Source organism: Eulemur rufifrons, chromosome 15, assembly GCF_041146395.1.
Source record: "Eulemur rufifrons isolate Redbay chromosome 15, OSU_ERuf_1, whole genome shotgun sequence".
NCBI classification, from domain to species: domain Eukaryota; kingdom Metazoa; phylum Chordata; class Mammalia; order Primates; family Lemuridae; genus Eulemur; species Eulemur rufifrons.
The window spans coordinates 66,381,845-66,391,381 of NC_090997.1; positions in this window are offsets into that span (position 1 = coordinate 66,381,845).

A 9,537-nucleotide genomic window follows, 5' to 3' on the forward strand; every position below is an offset into this window, starting at 1 on the left:
GATGATTTTAACATAAATTTGTTGAGCAATTTTTATGTGCAGACTCTTGTGTTAAGTCCTCAAAGGAATGCAAAGGGATTCGAGAGAGAGAGAGAGAGAGAGAGAGAGACAGCCCTGGACTGAACACACTGAATGTGAGTGAATGATAAGAATTGACACTTAAGTAGTGCTCTCTCTATTAGGACCTGTTCTAGTCACTCTATGTGTAAAGATGCTGCTTGACTTATGATGAGGTTATGGCCGATAAACCTATCATAAGTTGAAAATCTCATAAGTCAAAAAATGCATTTATTTAATACATCTAACCTACCAAACATCATAGATTAGCCTAGACTACCTTAAATGTGCTCCGAACACTTACATTAGCCTAAGTTGGGCAAAATCATCTAACACAAAGCCTATTTTATAAGAAAGTGTTGAATATCTCATGTAATTTATTGAATACTGTACTGTAAGTGAAAAACAGAATGGTCGTACGGGTACTTGAAGTACAGTTTCTACTGAATGCATATCGCTTTCATGCCATGGTAAAGTCAAAAAATCCTAAATCAAACCATTGTAAATCAGAGACCGTCTGTATCAACTCTGATCCTTACAACAGCCTTATTAAGTAAGATCTATCGTTATCATCCCCTTGTAACAAATGAAGAAATTGAGGCTCTGAGAGTGTAAACATCCCACACAACATGAGTCAGTCAGTAAATGGCCGAGCTAGCATTTGAACCCAGATGCCTGGGCCCCAGAAATCATACTCTAAACCACTACCCCGTACGGAAGTAGGTTTGGCAAAGAAGAGTAACGGTATATTCCAGAACAGAGGAAAAGATGTTAAGAGCATTTAAAAGTAAGCCTGTGGAAAGAATGTGGCTGGCATCAGTCAAGACTTTATAGAAAAGATACAGCGGCACACAATGAAGAAACTTAAGTTGTGGGAGGCTGAGAGCTTTGCCCGAAAAATTACCTATGGATAAATTATAGGTAAAGCTAAAGATAAGAAAAATCTGATGAAAATATTTGAAGCAAAGTGAGTTAAAAACACACAAGAAAGCAAAGAAATGTTTGCACTGAGACGTTTCATAGTGATCAAAGTTGAGAAACTTCAGACAGGGGAACCAAGTACAAATATACAGGCAGGAGACAGCTAAGAATGGGAGTACGAGCCATTGGGGCAGAGAAGCGCCAGGGCTCTCTAGCTGACCTAGTGAGAATACAAGGTCGGGTTTTGAGGAGGGAGACCAATAGTTGGAACTGAGCGAAGAACTTTATGAAAAAAATGACTTGGGCTCTGTGAAAGCTGATGTGTCAGGCAACTACCGGACAGCAGAGACACCAGAGTCTAATGGAGGAAGCAGCAGACAGACGTTCGGTTTGTGCAGTGGTCATCGAATCAGTATGGAGACACTGGAGAGGAAAGAAATTGTACAACAGAAAAGAGATGTGGATTCTCAGTGGATCTCTGTTCAGTAGACAAGGGGAAAAAGTCTCTGAAAGAGGAGTCAGGAGATGAAAAGGGAAAAACAGGTAAAAACAGAAGCAGAAACATTAAATGCCAAGACAACCCAGATTAAAGGAAAGATTTTAGGCTGAGTGTTGTGACTCATGCACGTAATCCCAGCTCCTAGAGAGGCTGAGGCAGGAGGATCATTTGAGCCCAGGAGTTTGAGGTTACAGTGAAGTATGATCAGGCCACTGCACTCACTCCAGCGTGGGTGACAGAGAACCTGTTTCTAAAAAAAAAAAAAGAAAGAAAGAAAGATTTTAAAGAATTAAAATTAAAAAATCAATATTTAATGTGTTTATCCTTCATACATACACATCCTTCATACCATGAAATATGTCAAGTTTCAGACATTTATTATGATTTTAAGCTGCATGAATTGCCTGTTAAAAATGAGAAAAACAGAATTATGAAATAAATTGATTTTTTTTTGAGAAAACAACTGAAATTGTAGTTTTGTTAATCACAAAACGAAAGCCTGATAGTAACTTAACTTTTCTTGGAGATTTCTGAAGTCACATACCAATTTTACTGTTCTTTAGAATCACATACTGATCTATTTGGGTAGCTGAGCCCCACAATTCAAAGATATTTAACATTAAGATCCAAGATCTTTTATGATCTGCAGTAAAATGATTCCAGTGCTTAACATGCTCCAGTTCTCACTTGCCAAGTAGATCATGCTCGCTATACAAATGGCTTCTGCAGGACTGAGTGTGACTGGAGAGGAAACAGCCATTGAAAAGCATCCCTGGTCCTATCTGGGAACACAGAAAGCCGTCACATCCAGGATAATAATAAAAGAGAAGCCTTTTGCAATAGAGATCCTGGAGTCTAGCATCAGAAAATTAGTTACTTCTTAAGAATATTTTTATTTTTTCAGCTTTACCCAATAAGAAAAGACAGCAGAAAAAAAAAAAGACCCTTTCAAATATGCAAACTTCTGTTATATAAACAGTCTTTAGTCTTGCTTAATCTCTGGGGTTATCACAGACACATTAAAAAAGGTATCACATTTTTAGATTTTCCAAAGAGTGATCTCTTCTTTCCCAAGCTATTTACTTACTGATCATCTACAAATCAGTTAGTAAAAGTGTTTCTAGAAGGAGATACTCGTGGGGCGATCCATCCCTGGCACGGAATTTCATTTCATAAGATGCCCGTGATCAAGCAGACGAGATCAACCACCCCTTTAACACCACCCTCCAAAACAGACACCATGACCCATTCACACTTGACAGACCATACTCTTTATAGCCTCTGTTCTGTGGCATTTGGGATGTCTGCTAAATTGTTATTTGTTACAAAGCATGCTTTTTCTATGACAGATGCCCCCAACTCCTTCTCCCCGCTGAGCTCATGGAATCACAGCTGTGTTGTACCACAAGTACAGTGTTGTCAAATCTTTGCTTTGTTTAATTATTCAAGTTGGTTCCACCACAGAATTAAACTGCCTGGAGATATTATGGGATTTCAGCACAAACAACACACATGACCATAAAAATGCCAACCCTTGCCAAGTGTCTACATGAACCCCAATTCTCACTCACAGTAGTGAGTGACAGCACACCCCCTAATAACCAGGAACAGGCCTACATGGAACCGTTTAATCAAAAGCTAGTTTGCCTCCAAATTGAGTCATAGTCCTTCATGCTGGGAGTCCTTGCCTGTTCACAGCAGCACAAATCAGTAGCTCAGCCTAGAAGTTACCTCCTTAACATTCAGGTTCTGGCCAACCTGCAAACTCTAGCTCAAAGCTGTCGTTTCCTGAAGTTAATAGAAATGTCAGGATCAATTGTATTCTCTGAAGTTTATTTTTTCTTTATTCTCCTCCAAAGTACCTCAAAAGGCACAGAGAAGTGTTCGTCAAGAGCTAGAAGTTGCCAAGTCCTCCAGTGGGAGTAAGACAAAAATAACTTGTAGTGTATATTCTCTTTCACCCCATGAAATTTTAAAAAATAGAATATTGGGGACAGAAGGAGATTTTAGAGATCATATAGTTAGAGCCCCTAATTTTGCCGAAGAATAGAAGACCCAGAGTGGAAGAGTCCCTTGGAAAGCATCACACAGCTAGGAAGTAGCAGACCTGCTCCTGCCTCAGTTCAGGGCTCTCCCGCCATACCGCACCTCCCGCAGCCACTGCAAGGAAAGGAGGACCCTTTGCTGTCATTCCACCCCACTGTCTTTCTCTGCACCTCAGCAGGGGTGAGGGTCTCCCCTTTAACTGTGCCGTCTTTCTGCTGTGTTACCATGTAAACTCTGGACTAGGCCAGAGCAAGGAGGAGGGGCGACTTTGGGGAAATGTATTTTTAGGGCACAGTGCCTCCCAAATCCCCTGCAACATCCTGGTGCCTCAATGTCTATGGGCTAAAAAATCAGCGCTTAGAAAGGGACTCTTCTTGGCCACCATGAAACGAGGAGCGCAGCTGCACTGGCGACAGCACAGTTCCCAGGAGCAACCAGGCATCCGCCCAACTCCTCAGAGAACTGCTGGGGCTGGGGAGGAGCTCACTTTCCCTCCACACTTGGAAAGATGCATTGCTTGAGCTCCCCCAGGCTAGGAGGGGAGAAGCAGAAAAAGAAACAAGGCTCAGCAATCATTTCTCTGTGCCAGATTCATTTACAGAGAAACATGGAGGGGAAAAAAAAAAAAATAGAGATGTTTAGCGTAATGTCCACTCTCAATATGTCAAGTAGCTTTATCTAGTTCTTTCTCACCTGGCTTAAAGAAACTTAGATTTCTTAGAATTTTAAGGGACCTAAAAATCAGCAAGTACAAAATACCAATTAACTGAGGCATCCTATGTGTAATAGGCTTAAAGCTTCTCGACTCATCATCAGGAGATGAAAAGAAAATATAAATTTTGATTTGGTAACTTGTACTAATAAAATATTCCCCATGAGAAAAAGAATACTCTGACCATTACCTACAAATTTTACTTGTCTGTGAATTTGGCACTGAAGTGCTCTCTCTGTACCTCATTATGGGTCTAAATAGCTTTCGAGAAAAATAATCCATAAAATGCCTATTATGTGGCAGGTACTTCACATGCAAAGGAAGATAACAACAGCAAATGGGACATGGTCCTGCCATCCAGGAACTTATAACAGAGAAATTATAACAAGCCCAAGCAACTGGAAAGCTCTGTTTTACCTGTACGTATTTATATTCTAACCTCTGACCTCCCTCCTAAGCTCCAGTCCTGAACTTTTAATAAACTGCTTCGCACCTGCCTCCTCTGCACCTGTACATTCCATTGCATTCTCCACCTGAAAATGCCTACAGTGGAATGCATTATTTTCCCTCCAAAATTGATTTTCTGACTTTCATTAATGGTATCACTCTTTTCAAAGTCATCTAAACACAAGACTTTGAAGTCCATTCTTATTCTACCCTTTTCCTTATCCTCAAACTCAATCACATTGTCCTATTGATCATCCCTTTTCTATCTGAGGATTCCACTCTTCTTCTTCAATCTCTCTGCCTCATGCCTTTCTATCAGTGCTAAGATGGTCACATACTTTTGCACTCGTAACTAATTCTTCCAATTCCCCCTGCCTCCAGGCTGTCCCACTACCTTGCATGCCATTACCTAGAAATCTCCCTAAAATATCTCTTCATTCTTGACACTCAATGGCTCAAAAAATTTTGGTAGCTAATCTTTGCTTTCAGAAGCTTCTAATCAATTATCTCAACTTCACATTTGCAATGTCTCCTCCTCTGGTGGCTACTTGCCACCCAGCGTCATCACTTCTGCCTCCCCAAAGATGTGTTCCTCTTTCCCATGTGCACCAGTTGCTAATGTTTCCCTCTACCTGGAACACCTTCATCCCGTCTCTACCCAGGACTACCCTGACTACTTCCAAATGCCATAATCAACTCATCTCTCCATTTTCAGAGTACTTTTTAATGTTTACCCTATGTGAAGGCTCATATGACATTATATATTGTCTTATTGTTATATTTGTATGTCTCTTCTGTTACTGACTCATCAAGTATCTGTAACGTACAAGGGGATGGTCTAATCACTTTAAAGACTCAAAGATAAATAATACTTATAGTACAGGAAATAAACATGTGCACAAATAATGTTAACATGTATCAGCACATGATAAATATTGTAAAAAAGTTAGAAATAGAGAAGCGAAGGAAAGGAAAGTTGCCTGCAACTGAGAGTATCAGAGAGAAAAAAAAATGATGGCAAAGGCAGCATTCAAACTGAACTCTAACATTTGGATAACATTCTAAGACGTCGTAGACATATCAGATTCTCCAGGAATATCAATGGCTTGAATACATTACAATAAATGAATTAATAAATGAATGATGAAAATGGACACAAAGTACTATACAAAACAATCTATCAAAAATTATTCACTAATGACAAAGATTAAAAAAGCATTCATAAATGCCCCATGAGAAGTTTTCAGTCTAAACAGACATTCTAGTGTTTTCTTTTTTCTTTCATCTTCAAGTCTGCCCAGATCTTTTTTTTTTTTTTTTTTTTTTGAGACAGAGTGTTACTTTGTTGCCCTGGCTAGAGTGAGTGCCATGGCGTCAGCCTAGCTCACAGCAACCTCAAACTCCTGGGCTTAAGCAATCCTCCTGCCTCAGCCTCCCGAGTAGCTGGGACTACAGGCATGCACCACCATGCCCGGCTAATTTTTTCTATATATATATTTTAGTTGGCCAGATAATTTCTTTCTATTTTTTAGTAGAGACAGGGGTCTCACTCTTGTTCAGGCTGGTCTCGAACTCCTGACCTCGAGCGATCCACCCACCTCGGCCTCCCAGAGTGCTAGGATTACAGGTGTGAGCCACCGCGCCCGGCCTTAAGTCTGCCCAGATCTTGTATCATGATTTAACAGAGGTGTGTGGTATAGCCCTGGTGTCCAGAGGTGGACAGTATCTGAAAGCCAATAGAGGGATGGGCACAGATCCTGCCTTTTCAGTGCCTATAACTCTAAGCTGCTCCTGGAAATCTTTCCAAGGGAAGTGGGCAGTTAAATATCCTAGTTTTAACCATTCTGACAGCAGGAGAATGTCTGGATGCAGCTGCACAGCCATGCCATTTGTTCTGTTTATAACAAGCCCATCTAGACAATCACCAGTCTGTGTTACAGTTGGGGAAATAAAGGTATCAAACATCAAGGACCTGCCCAAGCCAGCAGCAAGCAGATGCTGAGCTGGAGTCTTCTGCCCTGAGTCCAGTGGGCCATGCCATCTCCAGTTAGGACAAGCTCGAGTCTGGATGGAAATGCCTCTCCTGGTTTGTAGCCAGAATTGGTCCCAGGGCTTCCTTTGACAGCGGGACCTTTGGACGACCCCGGTCTCTTTATGTATTAGCAGACCTGCCTTGTGCGGAGCTTCCCACCCTCACAGGCACTGACATTACAGGTGCCTAAAGAGGAGATTATAAATATTAATCAAGAGAGTGAAGTTCATGCCTGAGAATGTTATGACAGTTGAAATAACACGTAAGACAGAAATTGCTTCCACTGAATAAGGAGACATCTTTTCTCGGCGTGATGCCTCTGCCTACAATGTAATTTCCTGTAAAGGTGGCAGAGCAGGAAAGAGTAGAAAAGCAAACCAATGTGGTACTTTATAATGAATACATGGATGAGGTCTTGTGAAAGTAAATAAAGTCCCTGTAAAACACTAGGAAATTTCCTTGAAAATAGCACATAAATTGGCCACAAAGGTACCTCAGCCTGAAGACCAAGGACAGAAATATCATTAGGATCACTAAGAGAATCCAGACCAAGAGGGGAGTCTAAGTGCTGTGCAGTGAGGAAAGCACGCAGAGGAGGGACAAGGAGGAATGCTACTTCGGCTAGAGTAGACCCTGAGGTGATTCTGCAGACACTCTCTATTTTGTTTTGGGGGTGAGACCCAGTAATAGGGACAAAAAGTTGATTATAAATATTTCACTGCTAGACTGAGCTCCTGGCTTTGTGTCAATAGCAGTTGTGATTATTCCTAGACTTGGGATATTTCTCGAGTGTTGCAAAGATATATAGAAAAAGTACAGTGAGTAGTTCCAAAAGTCCTTAAATTTTTGTGAACCCAGTTATTAAAAATTTTAAATAATTATGTTTCTTCCTCCTATTGGTACATTAGTGCACATTTATATTATAACTCACATTTCTATAGCTTTTAATGTTTTGACATGAATTTTAGCCAGATTACCTCATTTGAACCTCCCACCAAGCAACTAAGGCAAGTTAACTGAAGCTGAAGAAATGTAAGCAGCCAGCCCAAGGTCAACTAATGCCCTAGACGGCTCAGGAGAATTCACCAGTCAGAGCTTCTTTGGGTCATTCTGCTAAGATGAGTTATTGTGCCAAGGAACACATTAGATGTTGGCTGCATGTTGTGCCTATGCCCAGGACTGCACATCTCACTAGTCCATGAATGAGATGATTTCAGTGAAAATCAGGTGAAAAAGGACCATTATTCTCCAATTATTGTGCAAAAAGTACAGACTTAAGGAATATTGATTTCTCATTAAAAAAGGCCTTGGGAGCCTACTTCTCTCTGGTACTATGTGTCAAATTAATGTCTAGGGTTCCTGGAAAGTCCACGTGTTCTGTTGGAGAACCATGCCTTTGCAGTGTAAAATAAAAGATATAAGGTTTCTCATATATATGTATATGTGTATGCACACATATATACACATGTATGTACTATATACTGAAATTATATGAAAAATAGAAGTTAAACCTATTTCATGCAGTAACAATGGACACAAGAATTGGTTTTTTTTGTTTGTTTGCTTGTTTATTTGTTTTTTGAGACAGAGTCTTGCTTTGTTGCCCGGGCTAGAGTGAGTGCCATGGTGTCAGCCTAGCTCACAGCAACCTCAAACTCCTGGGCTTAAGCGATCCTACTGCCTCAGCCTCCCGAGTAGCTGGGACTACAGGCATGCGCCACCATGCCCAGCTCATTTTTTTTTCTATATATATTTTAGTTGGCCAGATAATTTCTTTCTATTTTTCGTAGAGACAGGGTCTCGCTCTTGCTCAGGCTGGTCTCGAACTCCTGACCTCGAGCGACCCACCCGCCTCGGCCTCCCAGAATGCTAGGATTACAGGCGTGAGCCACCGCGCCCGGCCTAAGAATTGTTAATATTTAGAGTCCAGACAAATTTGTGAAATTCAGCTATCCTTGTGAAGTTCAGTAGACATGTAAGTATAACGTGGAAACAACTGAATACAGATCTTAACAGACACCAGAAATGGAAGACAGACAGAAAAAGAGAATTCATTTTATTTTTTTTTATTTTATTTTTTCCCCAGAAAAAGAGAATTCATTGAGTCTTTAATGAGGATGTCATTTATATAGACATTTTTCCTTTAAAAATATTTATAGGTCAGGCGCTGTGGCTCACGCCTGTAATCCTAGTACTCTGGGAGGCTGAGGCAGGAGGATTTGCTTGAGCTCGAGAGTTCAAGACCAGCATGAACAAGAGAAAGACCCCGTCTCTACTAAAAATAGAAAAATTATCCAGGCGTTGTGGTACATGCCTGTAGTGCTGTCCTAGCTGCTTGGGTGGCTGAGGCAGGAGGATAACTTGAGCCCAAGAGTTGGAGGTTGCAGTGAGCTATGATGATGCCACTGCACTCTATCTCTGGCCACCAAGAAAGACTCTGTCTCAAAAAACCCCAAAACCAAAACACAAACAAAAAATAAAGCCTTAAGTTTCTATAATCAGATAATATTCAGGATTTATATCAGAGTTATAAAATTGTTCTGAGTAAATTCAATGCAAAAATCCTGCCCCAGTGGTATTTCCATAAAAACTCAAAAGAAAAATAATAATCACTGAATCAACAAAATATGAAGGAATATAGAAATATAGTTATGTTGGGATATCAGGCCTAGAGTAATGAACTGAAAATAGATATTGTTTCCAAAGATATAATTTATCTAAATTTTATAAATTATAATATAATTTAGAATTCACTAGAAAGAGAAATATGGTAAGGTTTTTTAAAAATCTCTCTCTCACACATACATACCACACACAAACTTC